We start from the raw sequence: 24537 nt of genomic DNA, 5'->3' as shown, positions 1-24537 counted from the left end.
AAAATGTATATTAAAATGTATGAAGATTTCTTCATAGCACAGCTGGAATAGCCATTAGTGTAAAAATAGTTTCAGCACTTTAAGTCATTCTCTGCTGGATGGAATGTCATGTAGCCTCTAATCCTATTAAATAAACAGCATGAATTTGGATTAAGGCATTTACAAAATAGAAAGATTAATTATACAATAGAAACATAATCTGTAAACTGGCTACTGAGATGCATTCTTTAAGAAAATACTGTTTCTACTGATCCATTACATATTACAAAAATGGCATTGTACTGGTCCAGGCAGCCAACAAAGATCTGGAACTGTTTCATGACTACTTTGGCAAGCTTAAAGATCACGTTAACTCTATCCACCAGAAATTCCTCACCGAAAATACTAATACCCTTACACCACGAAGTGCATTGGACACTAATGAAAATATGATTGACAATGAGAGCCAGCGGACTAAATCTTTGCTTGGCAACACTGAAACTAGTGACAACAGGTTACTGCACAGTGAGTTAGTATCACTACTCCAAAGTAATAGCCCCCATACTTTAACCAGAATGCACAAGATTCAGTGCTAAGATTTGCAGGTTAGCCTCCAATCGGTCTTTGGTCATACAAAGCAGTTAGCAATAACCCCATAGTTGCAAACCAATTAAAATCTAGCCCATCGTCCATCAGTGCTAAGACGTGCAGGTTAGACTCCAATCGGTCTTTGGACATACCCAAAGCAGATAGCAAGAACCACATAGTTGCATACCAGTTAAAATCTAGCCCATCTACCATCTCTCACACACCTCGGGCGAATACATCTAATACTTTGCAAAGTGAGGGTCTCTCGGATGCAGCTTCCTGCAGTCAGAACTTCATTAGATTAGTTCACTATACTAGTTCCGATCTATCCTTACAGTTGAAGGAAAAATCATCAGACGAACCTGTAATCAGCCACAATCACGCTGAACTAGATACATCTAACATACAGTTCTTCATGACTGCAGACATGCTGCAACTCGCACTTCTGTCCCCTCCCTCAAGAATTGAGCTAGAATCACTCAATGCCCAGGCTGATAGGATAGCTATAGACATGCAAAACGCCCTCAGAAACATGAAGAATATTTTACTCCTCTCAGAAAGCTATCTATCCAAAACCATCAAGATTCAAAAATCATTACACTCATTATACAACACAATTGATAAGATTAACGCGACCCCATTGCCTCTGTCAAACAGGATTCTTTGTCCTCTCAAAATTCTCAGTTATTTGATGGACTCAGAAACACAATCCGTACTGCAATCATACAAGTTGTCATCCAGTACCACCCGAAGAGAAATGAACAACAAATTAGAACAGTTCCGATCAATGTAAACAGAATAACCCAGGTGAATCCTAGAAAGCTAACTGCCAAAAACCTGAAAGAAATAACATTAATCCATGTAGGGCAAGACTCTATTCTAAATACCCCTCCGAAACCGCTCTTGTGCTTACTACTGAATTGCTGATCAGCAATGAAGCATGCGGTGGACATTGCTGACTTAATCCTGAACCAAGATATTGACGTAGCTATTCTAACGGAAACATGGCTCAATAATGCATCGTTCCAGTGCTTAGACCCATTGGTTCCACCAAACTACAATATTGTGAGACTAGACAGGCTAAAAACACCGGGTGGAGGTGTGGTCTGTATCCATAGATCAAACATCTCCATTTCTAAAGCTCACTCCAACCCTCCTGAGTCCTGTGAATACCTTTGGCTCTTTCTACGTCTCTCAAATAATCAACATGTTAAACTACACACGTTCTACCACCCTCCAGGTAAAAGTGCAATATTCATTGACCAACTAATTATTACAGCAAATTCTGATCCACACTCCATTGAAATCTTTTTAGGGCACTTCAATATACATTGGAATGACCTCAGAGATAATCAGGTCAATATTTTTAAAAACTTCCTAGCAGACCATTCACTGGTACAGGCTTGAGGTCTTCCAACTTACTCTAAAGGATCTACATTAGATTGGATCATCTCCTAAGAAAACAAGGTAGATTCAATTGCTATTGTGCCTTGCGACTGGTCGGATCACCACATCATCACCTTCAAAATTACATCCATCAAGAAAAGAGCCACACAATCAGTCAAGCCTAAGCAATGGGTTAGAGATACTAAACGCCTGAACATGGAGACGCTAACAGCAAGTTGAGAGAATGAACTTCAACCTCCTCCGGAATTGGTGGACGTCAGCGAGCTTAGGGATCATTACAACCATACGATGTCTAAAATAATCAATAACATAGCCCCTTTAAAACTCAAAAGAATTCAAGTTAAAGATAAAAACTCATGGTTCAACGGCTCCCTGAAGGAAGAAAGACAGAAACTCAGACTCACAGAAAGGAAATGGAGACAGCACCCATCATCACCACATCTAAATATGCGAAGAAAGATCAGGTAAGCCTACAATAAAAGCGAACTTCAGTAAAAAATAGACTATTTTAGAAATTAGCTTGATAATGCTAAGAACAGACCAAGAAAACTCTTCGATCTTCTAAAGGATCAATCAAAAAAATTGGCCAAATCCTCTCATCTAACAGCTCAATCGGTTCTGAACTGTGAAGACTTTTCAACATTTTTACTTCCAAAGCTAGCTCCCTAGAGAGAGAACTCAAAGTTACTGCTGATAAACTTGTGACTCAAAAGAGTACTCAAGCAAAGCAGCTAGCCCAGCCTGTACAATCAGTGCCCCAAAATAATGCCCATTGGTCAACTTTCAAACTTTATGATCAGAAAGACATTGCTAAAACCGTATTGTCCTTAAAACCAAACAACCATTACAATGATCCTCTTCCCGCAAAATGTTGGCCTACGGTCAACCACATGGTCATCCTTAGTTGGATTAACATAATTAATGCCTCGCTTTCCCAAGGTTCCTTTCCTGACTGCCTAAAAACAGGCAAGGTCATCCCTCTACTGAAAAAACCTACAGAGAATTCTTCGGACCCAAACAATTTTAAGCCGGTAACTAACATTCCCTTACTGGCCAAGGTTTTGAAAAAATGCGCTCAACAACAACTGAACCTTCACATCACTGAATATAAGCTACTAAATGACTGCCAGTCAGCGTTTAGACCAGATCACAGCACAGGAAACAGAAAGTATGCACATAGTTGATGACACTCTGCTTGCCCTAGACCGTAACAAAACCTGTCTACTAGTCCTCCTCGACCTATCTTCAGCATTTGACACCGTAAATCATGGCAAATTGTTAGACCGATTGGAGAATAGGATGTGTTTCTCTGGGACAGTCCTAAAACGGTTTCATTCCTTCTTAGAGAACAGATCGCAAAGATTCTTGGTGAACCATAATCTATCCCTTCCATCCCGAGTCATATTGGAGTTCTTCAAGGTTCAACTCTATCCCCGTCCCTATTCATTCTGTACATTGAGCCACTCACTGAAGTACTACAGCAGGCTAACATCTCCTTCCACATATATGCAGACGACACTCCGCTGTATATGAAGATCACATCGCTTGAAGAGATCAACATAATGAACCAAGCATTACAACAGACCGTTCACTGGCTTTCTAGCAATCATCTTAAACTAAACTCACAGAAAACTGAATTCCTACTGATCTCCACCCCTAAATCCTCCACGTTGATTAAGGAATGGACCAAATTGATCACAGCGCTAAACGGTAATCCGATTCTAGTGGATTCTAAAAAGTCACTTGGAATCATGCTGGATAAGGATTTAAACAAGCAAGCGGACATCAACACTATGGCAAAAAATGCCTGATTCCATCAGAGCTATCTCAGAAAATTAAAACCATTCATCAGCACTGCTGACCTGAAAATGGCAGTCCAAGCTTTGGTTATCTCAAGGATTGAGTATGGATACAAAACTCTAGCAGGGCTTCCTAAGGTTTCAACAGCTCCACTAAAAGCATGCCTCAATGCGGCAGTGAGAACCGTAACGGGTAATAGAAAATTTGACCACATCACTCCACATCTGAAATCGCTCAAATGGCTACAGTATGAGGCAAGAATTCAGCTAAAGATGGCGTGTATTACGCACAAAGCTCTACACTACAAAAAACACCACTTTACCTTGCCCAGAAAATTACGATTTCCAGAGGCCTTAGATCTTTAAAGGGGGCCGCAGATCTCTTACTGAAACCAGCAATATTCCGTAAGAAGAGAACTTATGATAGCGCATTCTTGGGAGCAGCACCACCGACTTTTAGAGGAATCACCTCTGTCTCGTGTTTCAAAAAAGAGGCGAAATCCTTTCTCATGAGTAAATTCCTCACTTAACTAACTACGGTCCTCTCTACAATGACTCCGGAGATAGCTCAAATCAGTGGGCTTTCATCAAGTCTCACCTATGGAACATAATCATCCCTGTTTGGATAACCAAGTCCATTCTCAAGATTCCGGGGCAATGGCTAATGAAGGTACCTCTATCAAGCCATATGGTTATTGGTCTGGTTTTGTAACTGTGTATCCAGTTCTGATTCCACATTTTTCTTTAGGAATGATTTTACACTTTAAATACAATTATCTCATGCCGTACTACTATAACCTCAGTGGTCGCCTAGTAAAACTTGATATGTTTATTATTTGTAAAGTTGTAAATTGTGAACAAAACTGATTGCTGTTGAATTGTAAAGCGCTCTGACACCCAGGATTTGGTCATGTTTGCGCTATAGCAAAAACTAAATAAATAAAAATTCAAACAACGGTTGAGAATAAACGCAGGTAATTACAAAATGGTGAACAATCTTATGTGGGTTCCCAACAATGTAAACACGTTCCAAGAAGGTATGGCAAAATAGAAAATATGGTTTACAGTAAAGTAGTAGAGTGGTCCAGTTGCAAATAACTACTATCTGTTGCATATAGAAAAGAATTGATCTAAGTAAACATGTGAATTGGTGAATATGGAACTCTTGGAATCAGACTTTATACATTCACATAAGTGTTCTACAAATGTGAATGACAGAAGGGTCATTAAACTTCTCAGTGAAATATACATCTTTATTTATTTTGCTACAATATCAGGTTGTTTAAGTCTTTCCTCACCTTTGCCATGCAGTGGCCTACACCCATTCCTCCGTTCACCCCATCTGCCCACATTTTTCATATGTGGGCGTTTTATTTTCTTCTTGATTATTTTCATGTTCTCTAATAAACTTTTTGTCATAAGCAATTGTATTTCATCTATTACTATTCAAGTATCACCAAGAAGATAGAGTGTTGGGGGAGCAAACTAATATCCCAGATTTTTGTTGGGCCTTTTAACAAATGTTTTTTGAAGTAAAGTTGTACTTCTGCAATACTATTTTACATACGCCTACATGCCGTTGTGAATTGGCCTCAAAACATCTAAAATAGGAAAAAAACTTGAATATTCACAATACGTTTATATACAATTAGTGCACATAAAAAGGTCTGAGCGCTCTTTGTACTTTTACTACAAGGGAGATTGATATATCTGGACCAATTCGCATAGGTATGTTAAAGTAAAAGGGCAGTCCTGTGATAGTAGATCTCTTACCTGTAGATGATTTTAATAATCTGCCTCAAGGTTGGAAAAAATTGCCAATCTCCTCTAAAATAAAGTGCTGTTGAAACAAAGCATACAGAAAAGAAATATAACTGAAGTTTATATGGACCTATCTTACACACTGAATAACAATTAATAAGTTATTTCTCCATTTATTAATATGACATGTTTTAATAAATCATCACTTTCTCCAGCAATGTTTACAGTTATAGTAGTTTTAAACAATACAACATTGACACCAAAACTATCAGTGGATAAGCATAAACCAAAATAAAATTTCCTTTAAAAATACAGACATGACCACTTATTTGACCAGGGGCCAGGACGGTTTTGCATTTATTTGTTCTCCTTCTACAATTCCATGATGAGCTACTTACTGATAAAACTGAATACTAAACAGCAGAATTAACAGTGCTTCAGTAATGTTGTCTCTAAGAACCTAGACACATCCATTTTCTGCATTCAGCAATCACATCGTGCCAACAGAACATCACAGTGAGAATTTTCAGCTACTGTATCAGGTAATGGAGTGAGGCTTGGAAACTTTTTGACTTTTACCTTGTTAGACGAGGTGGGTATTAAATGCTCAGTGACTGCACTCTTTCATGACGAGGCAACAAAGAAATCAATAGTGGCTGAGTTCAAAGTTCCACATCACAAATGGAAAAAAATTGAGAAAATGTTAGTGTGGTCATAGTTGTGATCTTGGACTGCAGTATTGAGAGAAAACCTGCAGTGAAAAGAACAAAGAAAGAGTCACACAAGTCATGAATAGCTGTTGTTATACATAATGTATTACAAATTGAATTGCCTGATTTTTATTTTCCTTCAATCCTCATCACCATAATCTCAACTTTTTTCTATCATAGAAAGTGATAAAATGCCACACGGAGAAAATATTAATCCTACACACCTTTACGTTTAGATTGGTTGCTTTGCAAGTGGAAGCAAAAAGAAATATTAAAATAACTGGTATCTGAAGGTAACATGGGCAATTTGGACAGGCTAAAGTGTATGGCAAGTAGAATGTTCCTTTTAATATGTTCAAAGAAAGCATGTTTTTCATAAGGGTGTCTGAAATTGAACGGAGGAACAATAAGGAATAATTAACAGAATGTGAGCAGTATCATTGGGATATAGGTATTTGAATTGAGAAAATCCAAGAAAATGTGAAAATCAGATACCAGAGCTTCACGAAAGTTAGTAGAATGGCTGCAATCAAAATTTTGCCTCCAAACCATGTGCACAATATGTAGTGAAAGAATATGGAAAGTAGTAGATACTCAAAGCAAAGACAAATACCAATAGACACAATAATACAAGAAAGTACAATATAGTGAGCAACAACTGAACAACATTTATGTTTTGCTAAAACAATCTCTATTAAAAAAAGATGATATATTTCTGGATGTTTGTTCATCTTAGGTAGCTTGTTTTCTCTCTCAGTGTATATACATACTATTAACAATCATATTTTAGTCTAGCTATTGCTACTCTCATATGGATAAATACATGTTACATCATCAATTTATATTATGAAGGAAACTAAGGTACACAACAATACTGTTTTAAATCTGTGTGCTCTATAAATCAAAATGTATTTTCTATAAAGAGTTGAGGAAAACTTCAACTGAAAATAGGTTTAGGGAAGTCTTTGTAAAGCACAGCATTTAATGCCATGTATTTTTTTTTATCTCACTGTTGTGTTTTCTGGACCTGACCTTTTTCACAGTACCAGTTTTCTTTCATAAATGTGCATTCAAGAAGAAGCCAGCGGTTTTATATCTGTTGATACACATGAATCAGTCTGCCTAGATACTGGACATCCCAAGTCAATGCCCGCTACCATAACTGGTGACATGTCTAACAGCCATATAGACAACACCCTGAGGGTATCTGCCAACCACAATATGACAGTGCATCAGCAGTTCTCTCCTAGACCTTTACTGAATTCAACGGGAAGCTGTACAATAGATCTTCCACCGGCATCAACTCCCGATTTAGTTGTCTTGGCCAATGTCCCAGTTCTCCAGACGCACATAAGAGAATCTTGGGACGCTTTGAGAAATAAAGCCCTTTTTTGCCTATGCACAAAAAGAGGTTTAACAGAGGCTTTATTTGCGGAGTTTAAGATGGTTAGAAGGGTTAGCTGGATTGGCGGAGACCAAAAAACGCTGTCTGGTGACTGTGTAGTATTGACATTCAGATGTCCACAACTAATACACAAGATCCTTTCCAGAGCTGGTAACCAACATATAACGGCTACAGGCATTAACATCTTGCCTCTGGGGTATTTCTATCAGCCACATCATGTAATCCAATCAAGAATACAGAGTAAGGGTCCCCAGGCTACCTCCCTTAACTCTTCATAATATTCCAGTATCTAGTCGATTGGACATCTTGCCTACTCTAGAAGATATAGATTGACACAATGCCCTCGAAAAATGCGGTGTCCAAACTAGTAAACATAATGCACACATAACTCCTGTAAGCTAACTACCATGGGGGAACACCTTAACCTTTATTCTCTGGCTAATATCCCTGTCCAGATCCAGGACATATCGACAAATATAGATCAACACCACATAATTGGGTACAATAATATTGATACTACACTTAGTGGAGATGGTAATGATAGGTCATCTACTTGCAAAATATTGTTATGGAATGTGGCGGGATTATGATCTAAAGCCAGCGATCCCCTATGGTTAAGTTTGGTAGAAGATTTTAACATTTTGTACCTGCAAGAAACTTGGCTGGAGTCACCCCTGTATGTTAATGGATATAAAACATTCCATTCACCAGCATTACCATCATCATATGCGTGGAAAAAGGGAAGACTATGCACATATGTGTCTAACAGAGTCAATGCCAAAAATATTGTACTTATGACTTCAGATATTTACTACCAGTTGGTCTTGATATTTGTGGATAAAAAGCACTGTATTGGCTTGTTAAACCTCTATAATATTATCCCAAAAGAACAGGTCATGGGAGCTTTGAAGAGATTAGAGAATGACCTGCTTAACACCCAGAATGATACGGAGAAGGATATGTATATTATTCGGGGTTGGGATTTCTTATTCTACTCTGTGCCCTTGTGTTAAACAGGGTACCTGCAGTTTATACTATGAAAAAGGTGTTGACCCAATCCATTTTCCACATTCTACTTATGGGGACCACTTAAATGCAATTATGTTTTTATTTGACCTTGGTTTTGCTAATGAATTGTGACATCCTATTGTTCCATCAAGTTCTACTTTTAATGACAGAGGGTCTGGCTCCATTATCATTTTTTTTATAATCTCAAACCGACATTCAAGTAGGCTGATTTAATTTGTGACACATATTGTTGCAATGAGTGATCATTTCCCCATAAGTATCACTTTCCAACTTCCAATCAATGCGTTAAATAAAAAGGGTTTTTCAGAGCATCACGTGCAAGATATTGTGCTCAGTAGGAATAACGGTTACTCACTGCAATAGGCTAAAGTGGAGCCAACTGAGTTTACAAAATCATTGTTAGTTAAATGTAAATTGGATATCTCGGCTTGCCTGGATGAATCTGCTTCCCATGTAGAGGTCTTGAATTATTTTGGTTCAATCTCTTTGGAGATTAAGAGGAGTTTGTTTGTGGAAATAAATAAACACAATCCAAAGAAGCAGGGATGGTTCGATTCAAAATGCACCCAAATGCATATAGCACTGAAAAGGGCCCTGCACAAATCCGAGAGGAATCAGTCAGAAATTATTTTGGCTAGAAGGGAATATAGACGCGCGTTAAAACCCCGAAAGGACACGCTGAGAGCAGAAACCTGGAAGGCTTTGCATGAAGCCTCCCAGCTAAAGGATAATACAAGCTTTTTGAAGGTTGTTAACGCACCTTTCCTAGCCCCTAGAGACTCACCATCAATTGAGTTAACCATTACAGAGGATCAGTGGGTGGATCACTTTACCATCTTACATAACGACAATGAACATGTAATATCACAGGCTGCATTGAGCCCCCTCCCAGAGCCAGAACCATTAAGTCTCTTCCATTTTAACTTAGATCAAGTGATTTGTGCTATAAATGCTAGTGCGGGAGGTAAGGCCCCTGGCCCAGATGGTGTGTCCATCGATTTGTATAAATCTAACCTCTCCCTTTGGGGCCCCCTATTAATGTTGGTGCTGAGAGCATGTTGCCACCATGGCTTCATTCCATCCTGGTTTGAATCTGTTTTGGTAACAACTTTTAAGAAGGGTGACAGGAATCTCCCTACATGCTGTCGACCAATTTCTTCATTAGATTCCCTCCTGAAAGTGACGGGATGTATTTTATTAAATAGACTGCAGACATGGATAGAAGATGTTGGCGCTATTACAGAGATACAATATTACTTCGGGCAAGGCCTTGGCACTATAGAGCAGGGTCTAAACCTAAATCTATTCCCGGGTAAATACACACGAGCTAAGAAGGGGAAATTATTTATGGCATTCGTGGACCTCAGTTTTGCGTTTGATTGTGTTAGGCACGAGAAACTGTGGATTATACTCAAGAAAATGGAGTAGAAACCCCACTTTTAAATTTTATGAGGCATCTGTATTGTGTTGCTTGCGCAAGGGTCCGTTATGTAACTCAAGGAGAATGTATTGCTAAATTCCCAATAAGAAAGCGGGTTAGACAAGGATGTGTTCTTGTCCCCTTTCTTTTTACTCTGTATATTAACGGCTTATACCAATTTTTAATTAGTCAATGTCAGGATCTTCCAATCATCGATAAACGCCCAATCCTGGCGTTATTGTACGCAGATGACGCGGTCTTAATGGCAGTTACTCAAATTTGGCTCCAAAGAGTTGTGACCAGCCTTGACACATATATGCAAAATCTAGGTTGCAAGTGAACATCTCAAAAACATTCATAATGAAATGTGGACCAAATAGTACTAAATGCCGTAATATTTTTATTAATAATGCCAAGGTTGAGTGTACTAATAGATTTCCATACTTTGGCATTCTTTTTGATTATCGAGGGATGTGGACTCATGCAGTTCAAGCTAGAAAAATGCTATTTTCCGAAGCTACCGCTGCTCTCACCCACTTTGCTAGAAAACTAGGCAGAAGGCCGGTCATGGAATTAATACAAATTTACAAGGCTAAGGGGCATATGTATGAAAAATCAGTTTTGCGAGTCCTTAATAACGATTTTTAGCGAATCGTTATTAAGGGCTCGCAAAAGGCAATGTATGTAGGATTCGCAATGTTCATTGCGATTCCTACGTATTCCTTGATTGTGAATCGCAAATTGCAATTTGCAATTGAGGAATACCTTCCCATTCATTCCTATGGGCCGAGAGGCCCATAGGAATGAATGGGAAGACATTCGCAATTTGCGAGTACCCATTAGGCACTTGCAAATTGCGAATGCATTTTCAAGGATGTCAAAAGGACACCCTGTTGCACCCCTGAAATAAGCATGTATGCATATGCGGCGCACATACATGCCTTAAGGGCATGTATGTGTGCCACATGGCACTTTGAAAAATGCAAAAGAGTGCATTTTTCAAAGAAATCACAAATTACCACCAACTTGAAGTTGATGGTACTTTGTGGTTTCTAAAGGCAGAATCGCACAACTTTGGTGCTTCCAGAATTGCATTTAACGAATCGCAATTTGCGATTCTTCAAATGCATTTGCAGAATAGGGAATCGCAAATTTTGCAATTCCCTATTGTTCAAGGTCCTTTTAGGATGATACATCCCAAAAGGCTTTCTCCCATTCGCAAATGGGCCAATTCTGAGAATCGGCCCGTTTGCAAACAGGAAAAAGGCTTCATACATATGCCCCTAAGTATATTACCACTGCCATGTACGACACAGCCGTTTGGGGTTATGTTGACTCTCAGCCTTTACAGCTGGTTGGGAATGCCTTTGTCAGATACTTGCTGGCAGTCCTCAACAGTACGGCTACCTATATCTGCCAGACAGAGCTTGTGTTATCTTATATCTCTGATTTAATTAACATTGAACCAATTTTATTCTGACATAAAATTTGGGCTACAACATACACAAGCTTTAACTGGGATATCATGACTGACTGCCTAAAGCTCGATAGGACCTCATGTATTGCTTGGTTAAATTACATCAGAAGATTTATGGCAGACATTGGTCACCCTGAATATTTCACTGACCCGGGTAGCATCACATTAATATCGAGAAAAACACTAAAGGCTATGTGCTTAACTCATCTGGAGTCAATTAGACTCTCAAATGAAATTGTTAAGCCCTCTGTCATGGAAAACCAACTGTTAAAGTCATGCTATGGTATCCAACCATATCTTGTGTATGTAAGCGGGAGCTATGACAGGATGCAGCTAACTCGTTTTTGTCTGGGTATTTCCCATAGACTTACTAGTTTCCCTGTCATGAATGACTGGTCAAAAACCCTTGAACTATGCCCATGTGATGACATGCCCCAGCAGTCTATATTGCACACTCTTTTATTTTGTCAATTTTATGCAGTTGCCAAAAAAGATGGATTGTACCTATTTTAAAGATTCTGGCCCTGAAATAATGTCGCCCAGCTTTTATTACATTGCAACTTTTAGATCATTAAATATTTACTAGCTCACTAGCAACCTATTTGAAATGTGTGATTAAATATAAAAAAACGCTATGGAACATGAACATGGCTTTTAATGTATGACTTCTTATATTATAATCCTTATATTGTGACATTTTTACCTGTGTTTTGTAAGGTATTTGTAAAATATGATCAAACTCAGAAAATAGTGTTAGCTATGAACTTTGTATTGTTGATCCTACACTCCTTTTAATTATGTAATATCAATTAGATTGTATTTTTAGAATCATATGTGATAAAACTGTGCTTTTATGAGTTAAATGTTAAATCAAATAAACCTTATATGATTGATTAATTGACATCCCAAGTCCTGAAACTTTGCAAAATTATTGTACTTGTTCATATTTCATTTATCACAATTAATGTGTACTGACCTAGTATGATTTACACGATCTCGTGCCAAAGAGGCCAATCTATTTCGTTGTCTGTTAGCCCTCTCCATGTGCATGTGTCCTTCCCTCATGTATTCCTTGCCTAGTACCCGTTAACTATATTTCTACATAAGTCTGGATTTACAGGTCTGATCATTTCTCTTTGTTACTGTATAATAGATGTTTCATCCTGCAAAACCTACTCTAGAATTATGGGAACTGATTATATTTTTCTTTGTGGGTGTTTTTTATATTAGTTATTTCCTGCTTTCAGTTGTAAGGCCACACCTCTCTAGATATGAGGAAAGCAAATCATCAGGAAAAACAATTTTCGAATAAACATTTTCTTACATTGTTCTTAAAGTCATTATGGGCAGCAACATTGAGTAAATCTGTTTATTCGGCTTATCAAACCTAGAAAAGGAAAGCCTTGCATCAATTTACATCTGTAATAGGCCAATATATTCAGCCGATGAGGCAGGTGCCTTAAGGCCATTGGGCTGATTAAGGAGATGCAAAACTAGACAGTGCCCAGGGTGCTAAAGGAGCGTGATACCCAAGAGGACCAACTGACCAAGACGAGAATGTTGTCCCCCTGATGGGCCTGATTAATACTCCACAAGGAGGGCCAAGGCCCCAAGGATAAGGTCAGCATTTGACCAGGCCCCTGGGATAAGGTCAGCATTTGGCGTGCAAATGTGGCAACCCTCATCATCAATTTTATGTTGTTCACAGGGCCCTCATGCTCCCAGGCATTGATGCTAAAATTAAAGATAATTGAGCACCTCCACACCCTAGCCAACAGGATCCTGGTGGATGACCTGAGCTTCAGGGGTGAAACCAGATAACTTCCACTCCTCAGCACCAATTTATTGGGGGGTAGAAAGCATCCCATACAGGCCCCTAAGGCAGAACAAGTGTCTGGCAGGGTGCAGGGCCAGCTTGCTTGCCATGTGTGTTTGGTCTGTTGGGAGAGCAATGAAAGAGAGGACGTTTCAAAAAATAAAAGTGATGGAAAAATTATTTTTCCTTTTCTTACGAGTTTGCTTATTATAAAACATTACTGTGGGCAAAAGGAGTGCCTCAGTATCCTTTAGAGTGTGGATACATTTTTTACTTGGTGCCCTAAGAAGGGTGGGGGCCGTCAATGTTTTGGAACGTTACGGTGGACTCAAAGGAATGCAGGAGCCCACAGAGTATTGTCATTCAAAGTTTCAGAAATGTCATTCTAAGCCTCCGGTTCATCTACATGATGACCACAGGATTGTTTTTTTCACACTTTCATGCACTGTTGGAGCTGGGTCTTATATCCTGATAGGAATAGGGTCCAGGAGCCTTTGTGTTTAATTTAATTTATTTGAATTGTTTGAAATATATATTTTAGAAAAACATTGTATACTTACATATATTATTTAAAAATACGCTGTCATATTGTATTAAACATTAAATGCTCATTAATGCCTTAATTCAATAATAGAAACTATACTTAAATAATGTATTATAAGGTAAAACATACTAAACAGAAGAAATGGGGAAAGGAGCATATTTATCGGAAAACATATTACACGTAGCAAATCGGTGGAGGGCCTTCCCCCATCCTAATGAGCCCCTTAGTTACCATCGAGAGATAGCAAAGAATGGGTTTCATATTTCTCAACTGGGGAGTAAATGGCTGAAAGTGATGCACTAAGTTTTCTGGGTAGTAAATTACAAGCTTTGTTTTGCTAATTTATGGGTTTGTAGGGGAACAGAGTGGGAAGAGGGATAAAATAAAGGATAATTGACTTTGCCTACGGTGCTGCAGTCAGCAGCACCGCCCGCAATATTAAATACCCTGGATGCAACATAATTGCAGTGGTGGAATTGCCGCATGACTGGCGGGCAGTCGCAAAAACCGCAACAATGGCGGGTGGACTCAGTTCCACCCACCATCGTAATGAGCCCCTAAATGAGCCCCTTAATGGACATTGAAAGACTATAACTATATGAGATGTATTCTTTCTTTTCAAGTATAATATATTTCCCATAATAACCCAGGATGTACAATCTCACACTGCACCAGATCTTCACCAGATTTTACTCCCCAACTTGTCATAGATATATTTACATTGCAGCCATGGCTTTGATATGTTAGCAGTTTAAGAGGATTAACCTCTTCTCTCTAGTGCTCATGAGGGTGGCCTATAGACAATGCATGTCCTGGTGGCAATCTAGGATGCAAACAACAGGATAACTTGAGCTTGTTCTCAAATTAAACCTGTTTATGATCAATTCTTTGGAGGGGTCGTCAAGATTTCACTTGGTTTATTTAGCTTGACAGAGTACTTTCACTAGGCCTAACCTGCCTTAGATTGCTCTTAATTAACCCTGGGCGTAGTTTGCGTAGTAGTGCTACGCGTAGCTACGCGAACTGCACTTCGCACTACGCACGCTATGCGTAGCTACGCGAACTGCGTAGTGCGGTAGGGAAATGCTGTTCACACTGATTGCACAGTGCCGGATGCTTGTCCGTACTGTGCAATCATTGCAAACGGCATCTTGCACAGTGCAAGCGGTCGTTTTCTGCCGATCGAGTAGATTTGTACTCGAGCAGCAGCTTTCTCAACGCGGACTGGTAGTTTCTCATCGCGAGAGGGAATGAGCATATGCGACCACTCGCAATGAGAAACCTGACCTCCCCGCGTTGAGAATCTCGCCGGGAGGTTTATTTTCCACGCTTGCGATCGGCAAATTGATATTGCTGATCGCGAAAGAGGAAAAAGTCTCACCGGGATGTTGATTTTGCTTGCTCGCGGTCGCCAACTTGACGTTGAGGGCCGCGAGCAAGCAAAAAATGCCCGCTATGCGTATTTGCACTGTGCTACGTGCAATTCGCGTAGTGCGTAGTAGCGCAAACTACGCACGCTCCGCGAGCGTAGCGTAGTACTACGCCCAGGTTCCTCTTAATATGTGCACTGCTTGGTTTTATTTTATATCGGTGGTCTTAGTATTGCATCTTATATGTCTTCTGTATTTATGCGGGTTCCTTCAATGTGTTTAAAGATTTGTAGATGACTGTGCTAATATATTGTGCTACATAGAGTTAATATGTGCAAAACACTGCATTTTAATAAATTGGGGTATTGGTAAAGGCTTTTAATAACTTTCAGTAAAGTAGGTCAGAATTGAAGATACTACATGGAATTTCTGCTGTATATGATTAAAGTCCATTGTGAGCCATATGAACTAGAGCCCAGCCATCCTGCATTACTGAAGAGCTGTTTATAAGTATCTCAGGTTTTCGAGAGGGACTGGGGACAGTGGAGCAGGCATTAAACCTTTCATTATTGATAGGTAAATATGTATGGGCGAAAAAGGGGAGGCTGCATTTAGCTTACGTCGATCTTTCGGTGGCCTTCGACTGCGTTTCCCATAGCAAACTTTGGAAACTCCTTCTGGCTATGGGGGTTGACCCCCCCTTGGTGAGTTTTATTCAGAGTCTCTATATAGGGGCTTCAGCAAAAGTACGGTACGGTCTGGGGGGGGAAGTTACAACATCATTCCCAGTAGTTAAGGGTGTCAGACAGGGATGCGTACTGGCACCCTTTCTTTTCAATCTATATACGAATGGTTTGGAGGCTGCAATGTTAGTAGGAAGCCAGGACCTGCCCATGATCGATCGTCGTCCAATACCCGCGTTGCTATACGCGGATGACGCGGTGATCATGGCCAGGACCCCACGTCAACTCCAACTTCTTCTTGATAGATATTGTGAGTTCATGGCAAGCCTAGATCTAAAAGTAAACATAAAGAAAACGTTTGTCATGCACCTGGGGAAACGCCTCAAACATTCCGGCGGTATCCAGATAAATAATACCATCCTGGAGACCGCAACTTCGTACCCCTATTTAGGTATTCTGATAGACAATACCTCTAGTTGGGGTCCGGCCCTTCTGGCCAGAAAGATGGGGTTCCTTAGAACTACAACAGCCTTGGTCACATTTGCGCAAAAACTAGGCCAGCGTCCCTCACGGGAGTTGATTCAGATCTATAGGGCTAAGTGCCGTTCAGTGGCAATGTATGGGGCTAGGGTTTGGGGTTATGGCAACACGGAAATTATCCAAAAGCTAGAAAATGGCTTTTTGCGGTACCTTTTGGCCGCTCCCAAAAGCTCGCCAACTTACGGTTGCCATATGGAGTTGGGGGAGGATTATATTTCTGATCTCATTGCTATCCAACCAATTCTCTTATGGCATCGACTCTGGGAAACTATAGAATGTAAAATGACTCGTCTGCTTATTTCTGACTATCTTACTTTGGAAAATTGGAAAAACATCCCATGGTTGCTATATGTCCATAACTTTTTGAGAGATGTAAACCTGGAATCTTTTTTTACGTTCCCTGAGACCTTAATTGAAGTATCACGCAAAAAACTGAAAAACGCGTGTTTATCTCATTTACGTGAGCTTCGTTTAACAACTGAGATCTTAAAGCCCACAAACCTCCATCTTGCTTCGGTACAAGTCTCATTTGGGATCCAGCCGTATTTACTATCCAGTGTTAATTCCTATGAAAAATATCTTCTAACACAATTCCGGTTTAATACTTTCCATCGCTTGATAACTTTCCCGAAGACCAAAGGTTGGTCTAGTAACCTAAGTCCTTGTCCTTGTAATGGGCAATCAGAACAATCGCCACTGCACGTAGTCTTTTTCTGTAGTTATTACGAATTCCCTCGCAAGAAGTGGATTATTCCATTAGTAAAACTCATAGGATTACACCAGTGTCGCCCGGCCCTTCTTGCCTTACAATGTTTGGACACTGAGTATAGCATTTTCCCAATAGCCCGCTTTTTAAAAGCTTGTGTTAAATACCGTGCAAATTATGATTTATAAAAACGACAGATCGTGATTGGGATCCAAATTGAAAGTAATAATGTGTTATATATTTGGTGTTTCTATCATTCACATACAAGAACTTTTTCTCGATCTATATTAATTGTTTTTAAAGTTTTTAAAACATTTTGTTTTTAACCTTTGTATACTTTTATGGACACAAAATTTGTATCCGAATAAAGTTTTAATTGATTGATTGATTGAAGTATCTCAGTACTCACTAACTCAGGCTTTATATTTACCCAACAAATTATTCAAACAATATCATAATGTACCTATTTTAATCAAAAACTAATTGTGATGGGCACTCTGTAAATGTACAAATGGTGCTCGAGAAACTCAGCAGTAGGTTTCACTTAAATGAGGTTACTTGGTTTTAAATTTTCTAATTTTCCCTACAGTGATGTTTCAACTCTATATGTCTGTGTCAAACGTTCTGGAATTGAATTTATTTATTTATTCATTTTAACAGTGATTTTACCAACTTGTGGTAGAAAATGTCTTTACAATTGGAAGGGATCCATATCAAACAAGAAATCCTCTGTTCATATGCACCATACATTGATATAAATCACATGTGAACATTTTGATATTCACCCACTTTGAAGGGAGTAATAAATTAGGGTATGTTGTATAGTCAATTACAGCAGTGAAAGCATTCTCAAACATCATCTATTTGCAGCAAGATGGCTCTGAAAGGGGAACATTAATTTGATTTCTAGGAAGGGCAGGTAAGTTGAACCCCTTCCACTATAGAAAGAGATATGTGAAAGCCATCCATTTCTATTCTGAACAACAGAAACATAAACATACATGCTTTTGCTTGGCATTGCTGAGGGCATACTGAAGTGATGGTGCCATTTTAGAACAAGAGATCCTAGAAAAATTACAGTTCTTTGGTCCTGTTGGAACCCTTTTGAAAGTTTATGGTCCAATGGAGAATATGTGCTTCCAGTTGGTTTAGCTCGGCTGTTCTGTGAATTATCTAGGCTGAGGTCGGACATATTATTTTTCTGTATGTCAGTTGCATTCTGTGCTAAAAGGGGGCAGGGGAATAAATGTAGTATTGGTGGGATGTTTACATATCTGATTCCTACACAGCAGACTGTAGGATTTCTTTTGTACTGGGAGACCTTAATCTAAGATTGGGGGTGTATTCAATTCACAGTTAGGCTATGAAAAATTAGTAAACATGTGAGCAGACAATTCAGTGAGCCATATTGTTCAAAGATTGCGTTTGTATGTACTCACAAATTACACTGAACAACCTCACCTAGCTTACATTGAAAGTTAGCTAGAAATAATGTACCAAAGTAAAGCTTAATGATAATGAAAATTCATTTTGATGTAGTCAATGTAATGTCATTTGTTAGATAAACTTACTGAATGGCAATTCATATTTACAAGCTTTCAACTGGTGTTTGTGGAATGCAAGTCGACAAAAGTCTGATCAAATCAATCATAATCAAGCATAGAGTATTAGTGCAGTTACCAAGACTGTAGCTTAATAAAGATGTGACTAAGTTTTATTTTTTACTCCATAAAGTCGGTGGTCAAAGTAGGGGTGATGGGAGTAGCATGATGCGCCCATACTTTTTTTTTTTTAATTTTGTAAAAACAGTTCTCCTACGATTTATGAAAAGACAACCGGGGACAGTTGATTCAGATAGGTTAAATGCTTCCTATGAAGTCTCCTGAAGGCTGCTATGCTGGGAAGCTGAGGGAGCGGCATACAGCGAAATAAGCCTTTTTGCCAGACTGCCTGCTTGCCTGAAAGAAAAGCAAATGTGCACAACTGGTTAATCTGCAGATGTAAGGGGTGCTTGGAAGCCACTATTGGCTTTAATTGAGGGAATCACCTGAAGCTTCCTCATGACACACATTTTTTATTTTGCATAGGTACTATAAGGGAGCTACCAACTAAACTGTGAAGTGTGTTCTTTTATGAGACAGTCATTCAAAACAATTGCACTAGGTATAGTCTGGGTATTTCTCAAATCTATATTTTAGAAGCTCATTTTTATCCTAAACCTTTTCGAATATTTTGTAGCAGCCTATCTTATACTGTGTGCAATGCAAGTTTAAAATAAGGGTTTACATGTTCGCAGTGCTTTCTGTCACAGACTGGGGCTTTGTAGCACTCAACGTACACCAGTCACTATTCTCCACTGCACCAACCAGGATTCAATTCTGTGGCTCTCTGGTGCAGTGCATTAACCAATAGAGGTCTCATACTGTACAATAGTGCATTTTCCTACTAATTAACATAACTTGCATTTAATTTTCGTTCAAACTGTGCGTTATTTTAAATGTAGTTACCTGAAGGTGAAAGATAAAAATACTCTGTTTTTCAGCTACGCTTTGAGCATAGGTGTGAAGCATCACAGTTCCCATACAATTTAAATGAATTTCGACCACTGCATACATTGTTCTAAATGAGCACATAAAAACTTTGATCCAGGTAAATCCAATGCTGTCCGATCTGTAGAAGATGCTGAGAAAATGTTTCAGGATTTGGCTATTATTAATTTGATTGGATGCAATGGGTTTTCAGCTTGTTTTCAAAGGTAAAATATTTCTTTTTTCACTATTTTAAAGCCTGCAGCTTGCACATATTCTTTTGGGGGATATCTTGTTGCTAGAGCACACTTCCAAAAGTTAGTTAACTAACCCATTTGCATTTTCCGTGGGACTCTGTCACAGCTCAAATTAATGAGCTACCTCTCTCTGTCACATTTCTCTGTTGGATTACATATGGATTCTTAACACAAATATTTCAATCTCAGAGTTGGTAAACCAGTTGTTTGCACTTTGAACTTGCAACATTCTGACTGACAGGTATCTGTTAGATGTAGAAATAAGCATAATATATTATAGTTATTTTAGACTTATTGCCATACACTTGGCAATCTGATTTTCAGGAGACAGAAACAAATGGACATAAGGCAAGTCAAGTAATCTTCTGTCCATATCTGTGATCAATAGTTAAATCTACTACAACTAAAACTTTTATTTGAGAATTCAAATGTCAACACGATAAGGATTGGTAATTTAAATACATTATTTTGCAAAAATATACAATTATCTAAGTTTACTTTAGACTACTTCTTTTAGAATGATTTGAAGTTAACTCCCTTGCTCTCCATTGCCCATCCAATGAGAGAGCAGGGCTTAGGTTTTTCAATTTCTTTCAATAAGGCAATATAAAGTTTCCAATCATATAAAATGGATTTTAAAAATGTTCGTCCATGCAGTCCCAACTCTGAAAAGCGGCAGACAACATAATTTCTAAGAGCCTATTCAATATTGTAATCCGATTGACATATTTCTTTGTGCTTGAAAATTGTTATGAAATGTACATTGGAACCGAGTTACATTTATGCTTTCAGAGAAAGGGCCTATACTGCTGCTGGGAATTGACATTCTGGGTTTGCCGACGGTCTCTCTCAGCCCAGGAGGCAGAGACCAAGTACAAATGTGTGCATTTGTGACATCTTTGACGTTTAACACATGAGTTAAATGCCTTTTGTCACTGTCTCCACTCCGAATTTTTAAGAGGTATTCACTTATCAAGAGATCGCCTTGGATAGCATAAGAATTTCCCATATTTGAGACTGCAGCCACTGTGATTTCAGATAATGTACAGCAGTACAATATTCTTTTACACTGGTGAAGATCTGTCAAGAACTTGCATATTTTTATGTTAACCAATGGCAGTGTTTCAAGTCATTATAGTGGAATCCTGGTTGTACAGATGTCCCGTAGTACGTAATTATATGTTTTAAATTTGGCCCTATTAGAAGGCAGCAAAATATAGGGTCATGGAAAGCATGTTCATGTATCATGTTGTATATATGTGACAGTATTTATGGGGAGGCTAAGCAAATTCGCAAAATTATAAATGGCATTCTAAATATTTGATCTGAATTTTCTGAGCATCATGGTTTAATCATGGAATTTTAATATTGTTCTTTTCATTTAATATTATTTGTTTTCGAAAGGAGCGATAACTCATCTTTTCCCTCATTTCTACTTCTGAACTGGATCTGTTCCTGGCTATATTTGTTCTCCCTTTACACCTCTCCTCAAAGCTCTTGATCACTATTTTGCCTCTCATACTGGCCTTTTTTTAACACAAATTCTACCTTGCCCGTCCTCAATCAGCTCCTGTATCTCCTTTCTTATTCTGTCTATAAACCCTTCAAAGATCTAGATCCAATAATTGTCTGCCTTCTTTTGTGTTCCTTCTTACCTCTTATCTCGTCTTCCCCTCCTAAAGCCACAAGCAAAATAGTAGTTACTCAATTTCTTCTGCTATTCTTACTTTCTGAAATAAAACTTCTCTAACTTCCTCTGCAATGGAAACTTTTATCCAAACTTTGATCTTATGACATCTTGAATCGAGTTACTAAGCTGCCCCTTAAATACATGTTTAATTCAGCAACACCTCTTTTTCACTCATTGATTATTTTTGTTTGTATAGTCTATAACGTTGTCTTGATTTGCCTTAACATGTTTCTTTCCTCTCTTATCCAGCTTTACATAAATCCATGTTTCTTCTGTGTGCCTCCTAAATTCGATCAGTCCTTTTTCCTCCTTGCACCTCTTCTTTCTGTAGGTAATTATCTTTGCTCTTATCAACCATCCTACCTTCCTCATCTCCTCTGTCCCTCTTTCAGACTTCCCTTAAAGTCTGTTTCCTCAATGAGCATTTCTCAGTAGCTTTATTCCCGCGCCAACAACTGGACATTATTTTTCTTCATTTTATTATTGTGTACCGTTTTGTAAAATTTTTCATTCAATGTCTACCTTCTGTGCAGAGCTCAGGCGTAAGTGCTATAAAATAAATAACAAGACACATATAAACTATTCTTTCAAAAACCTTTAGAGACCAGAAGGTCTAAAGAGTGCCTCAACTTACTTGTTATCATTAGTTGGACATCGGCCGAATGGATTTTTACTCATTCTCATCAACAAACATGTCAAGAAAAGAAATGAGAATGCCGTTTTGTGTTGACAACCTGCAGCCCAAGTCCTGCCCATAGCATGCTGGGACATGTTTTGTGGACAATGGTGGAATCTTGATAGAATAGAATGTGGTAAAGTTCTTGTATCGAACTTGCACAGTTATGAGAATATGTGTTTGTTGCACCCTCTACATACCTTCACTTAAATTGTGCATGGAGTAAATGGTAATATGCTTTATTTACATTGTGCATATTTTCCACATTAAATGTTCATAAATATTGCTGTTAGTGCCTCAGTGCTGAATTTGTGCGTTGAATATTTATTTTTAAATAAATCATCGCAGGTGCAAGAGACCCACCTTCCCTCACGTTTGGTCAATATCCCCTTCGGATAACTACGAAGTACACATTATATTTGTGTTTCACCTTCCTCGTGTATTGATTGCAGACATCCTTTTAACAGAGGGTTTATTTGCCAGTTTGCATATTTCACCCACTGCCTGTCTCCCCCTCCCCTCCTTGAAAGGATTCGCTCCAGAACACATTTTTCATTTGAAATAGATTAAAACTGTGGCACATGTTCTAGTAATTGTTGAATCTACTGCCAAAATGCTGTCACTTTTACATCCAAAGAATTTTTGTTGCAATTTGGTACATTATAGAACAATACCGAGGTGCATAAACATTTAATAACATTATTTTATTAAATCAGGCTCAGAACCTTTTTTTTTTAATAGTATTTACCTAGGCTATGCTTGTTCTTTGTCCACACAAGGTCAAAAGTGATTGACCTTGTAGCAATAGAGGATGATCGTCATTGCGGCATTTTTTTCTTTTCATTGAATATTGTCTGAAATTGTCAAATGCGGAATAGCGCTGCTCCTACCTGTGGGTCACGATGTACTCTGTGAGATTTTGCAACAATAATGAGAGGAAGGAAACCGTTTCAGCTTACAAAGTTTAGCCTCGCAGCCTTTGCATCAACACTTCTGATACCATCGCATTCGCTTGCCTTTTTTAAAGTCTGAGTATAAATCTGATCTAGCAGCTTTTGGAAGGTTTGTGCCTGCTGCTTTTTGTTTTTTGTTATTGATTTTTTTTTTTAAACGAATTCTTTGGCTTTGAAATTTCCCCACTTTTAACATTTCTTTCTCCGTCTTCATTTTCGCACTTTTTTCTAGTGCATCAGAATCAAACATCGCAGTACAGTGCACTTCAACCAGGGGCATATTTCTAATAGATGCATTTTTCGATAAATAGTTGAGTACAAGTGCTTTCAGTTAGGTATGGTGAGGTGTCTGTCAGATTTCACCTGGGATTTTTGCATGCGTTCACTTATAGACATATACACACACTAATCTCTGTTTTGAACGTCCTAAAAATGTTGATTATTTTACAAAATATTGTGTTTCTTTCACTTTGCACTCATACCAGTCCGCATTCCTCTCCTTTTCCGCTGTCCCTCAAGCTCCTCTCATGAACACTTCTTGTCATGTAATATTTTTTAACATTATATGACAGATTGATTGTATGGAAATTTGAAGTTCTCACCTCCCTAATCTTACTGACTGAGCTGCGCCCCTGGCTTCAATGTACACAGGAAATCAAATTATTGTTTTAATTCTCCATGATTTGAATACCTTCCTCAGTGTTTCGGGGACTATGCTGTTGATAATATGCATGAAGGTATGTGGATTGAAAACCCCGACTCCTTCGTTTATGTACAGGAACCTACTTTGCTCCTAGTAAGTCAGGGTTGTTATGCTTCAGTAAGTTTCAATATGGCTTTAAGGTTCGACTCATCCATATTTCATCGTCTGAATCTTATTATTAATGGAACAAAGTGCATGGAACACAGTCGTGAAATACCCAAACCTTCCACAATTCACTGTAAAATACACAGGGCATAATGTTTATTCATATCGCATCCGTTTCTGGAACTGGAACCATATTGTTAAATAAAAACCAGTTTATATATTTTATTGCTCACAATTGGGCTTTGACTTAAGCCACTAAAGCTGTCTGTAGGCGAGACCTAAAAACAAACTGAATGACCCAAATTGGCAAGTAAAGGTTCTCTGCCACAGGCGTACAATTTGAGTATGATTTTGGCAATCAAGTAATGGACAGGCGTTTGAAGAGATAATT

General features: G+C 38.6%; 1 protein-coding gene across 1 annotated transcript in view; it reads left to right on the top strand.

Moving 5' to 3' along the window:
- The window catches only part of KCNJ3 (potassium inwardly rectifying channel subfamily J member 3), a 492024-nt gene that overhangs the window by 110186 nt on the left and 357301 nt on the right, over positions 1-24537 (top strand). The gene's annotated exons all lie outside the window — the stretch shown is intronic.

This window comes from Triturus cristatus, chromosome 3_1, assembly GCF_964204655.1.
Source record: "Triturus cristatus chromosome 3_1, aTriCri1.1, whole genome shotgun sequence".
Classification (NCBI taxonomy): domain Eukaryota; kingdom Metazoa; phylum Chordata; class Amphibia; order Caudata; family Salamandridae; genus Triturus; species Triturus cristatus.
This window is presented reverse-complemented; position numbering and strand designations above follow the sequence as displayed.